The 2469-nt window shown below is 40.7% G+C and overlaps 1 pseudogene; it reads left to right on the top strand.

Annotated features, from left to right (window-relative positions):
• The first annotated feature begins 376 nt into the window (after positions 1-376).
• Positions 377-831, top strand: LOC102971787 (annotated as a pseudogene).
• Positions 832-2469: the final 1638 nt, after the last annotated feature.

Raw genomic sequence — 2469 nt, 5'->3', positions numbered from 1 at the left:
AATAATGGTACAAATGCAAGAGCTTGGACTTAAATTTGAGTCATGGAAAATGAAGAGGTAGGAAGCAGTCACAGGAAAAGGTTCTGGGATCCCATCCAATCTTGTTAACTCACTAACTTAACTTTCTCATGACCATGTTACTACAAAGAAATATTGTATCTTCTCATTTAGTAGTCTGATATCACAGATCCTTCACTTAAAACTTAATCTCAAGCGAGACCCGCAAATAAAGGGGAATGCCGGGGCTGTGGCCAGAGGAGGAGCACGGGGGCCAGCGACAGCAAGGACTGGTCGCCTGGGCAGTGAGCCAGCAGTGTCGCCTTGGCCTGTGTGACTGGGCAGCACCTGCACAGCCTCCGTCTGGAGAAGATTCAAGATGATCAACGAGGAACCTCTTCCCAAAAAAGGTTCAACTGAGCGAAACAGACTTTAAAGTTATGGCATGAGATGAGTTAATTCTAAGATGGAAACAATATGAAGCACACGTCCAAGCTCTGGAGGACAAATACATAGATCTTCATTCTAATGATGTAACTGGGTTAAGGGAGTCTGAAGAAAAACTAAAGCAATAACAAGAGTCTGCCCGCAGGGAAAACATCCTCGTAATGACACTAGCTACCAAGGAGCAAGAGACCCAAGAGTGTACTACTCAAATCCCATACCTCAAGCAAGTCCAGCAGCCTAGCGTTGCCCAACTGAGATCAACGACGGCAGACCCAACGATCAACTTGTTTCTCCTAAAAATGAAAGGTGAACTGGAACAGACTAAAGACAAAGTGGAACAAGCCCAAAATGAACTGGAGTGCCTGGAAGTATACACCTGATAGGTAAACAAATCATTGTCCCCAGTCAAGACTTCCCGGAAAGTCCCACTGCGAGAAAGCTGTGGTGGGGCAGCCACGTACTCGTTGCCACACCAAGACTCAGACTTTTTGAGCCAAAAAAAAGCCACATTCCTATACTATTCAGCTTGTAATTGTTATTGTAAAACTTACCAGATGAACCCTGTGTTTCAGCTTTTTTCTCTTCCCCCTCCCCTCGCTTCAGAGGCCTGATGGCATCAGACTATTCCGAAGAAGTGGCCACCTCCGAAAACTTTCCCTTCTACAACACGTAGACACTTGAGAAATGTTTCTGTTTGAATAAAATAGAGGGAGAAGCAGAAGTCTTAAGTCTGTGGCACACTGTGTATTCAGACCGTTTGGAGGAATGAAAACCTAGAGATTTAAAATCATGAATTGAACATGTAAACTTCCAGTAAAACATAAAAGTGGAATATGCATCGCTCTTAACCTTGAGCAAAGTGACTTAGAGACACTGTATGTCAGTTTTGCCAATAAGACTGTGGACTTCGTGACTGTTGTTGAACTTCTGGGTCAAAACTCAAATGAGGTGAATTTTGCCTTTAAAGAGTTTCATTCACTAAGAACCAACTTAATAGCTGTGAGAGAATCAAATAATAGATGTCAGTACAAGTAGTTCATATATTTAACCATTTAGTTTGGGGCTCTATATTACCTGACTGAGCCTTAAACCAATGTGGTTTTAATCAGTGGCTTATTCTTTGAACGCTTGTTAGTGCTGTAATCTTATGGAGGACTGTACAAACGTAAAGGTGTGGTATTCAGGTTGAGACTGTTTGAAGCATTATGAACGTTCATTTCACTACTAGATTGTATAGGATATTGGCTGTGATGAGACTCACTGCGTTATCTTTTTTAGTAGTGAAATTAAATCCCCATTCCATTCAATAGGCACATGTTGAAAGAGCACTGTTGTTGGTGTTCATGGGGGAATGTTTCCTTCATTGCATTTGGGCCTTTTGTATTACACTCTTGACATTAAATGAAATATGCCTTGAAGTAAAAAAAAAAAAAAAAAAAATAATAATAATAATCCGTATCTCAGGGGTGCCTGGGTGGGTCAGTCGGTTGAGCGTCCAACTTCAGCTCAGGTCATGATCTCACGGTTTGTGGGTTCAAGCCCCAGGCTCAGTGCTGTCAGTGCAGAGCCAGCTTTGGATCCTCTGTCTCCCCCTCTCTCTGCCCCTCCCTCACTCATGCTCTCTCAAAAATACACAAATATTAAAAAAACAAAAACAAAAAAACTTCTGAATCTCAAATTTTGTCTTCTCTTCAGGTAAGTACTCCTATGTTATCCCTAACCCAGGAATAGAGAAATGACCCCAAAGAAAACTCTCTATGAAATATTGTCATCAAATAATTCACAGATTTTGGAACAAAGTTCACATAATTACCAGTTGTAAAGGATATTCATTTCAAAGGCTGTTCCAATGTTGTAAGCTTTATTTCCTTGTTTTTTTTAAATCTTCCACAGAGAACTTTATTGCCAAGACTTCAATTCTTCCCATCACTGTTAGCTTGTTCTGATTCAGTCTATAGAAAGTTGTTGCTGCTAATTTGTCTTTTTTGTATATTTGAACATTCTAAGAAGCAAGCTCAAAATATA

Source organism: Panthera tigris, chromosome D3 (assembly GCF_018350195.1).
Source record: "Panthera tigris isolate Pti1 chromosome D3, P.tigris_Pti1_mat1.1, whole genome shotgun sequence".
Taxonomy (NCBI): domain Eukaryota; kingdom Metazoa; phylum Chordata; class Mammalia; order Carnivora; family Felidae; genus Panthera; species Panthera tigris.
Note: the sequence above shows the minus strand (reverse complement) of the source record. Positions and strands in the feature narration are given on the sequence as shown.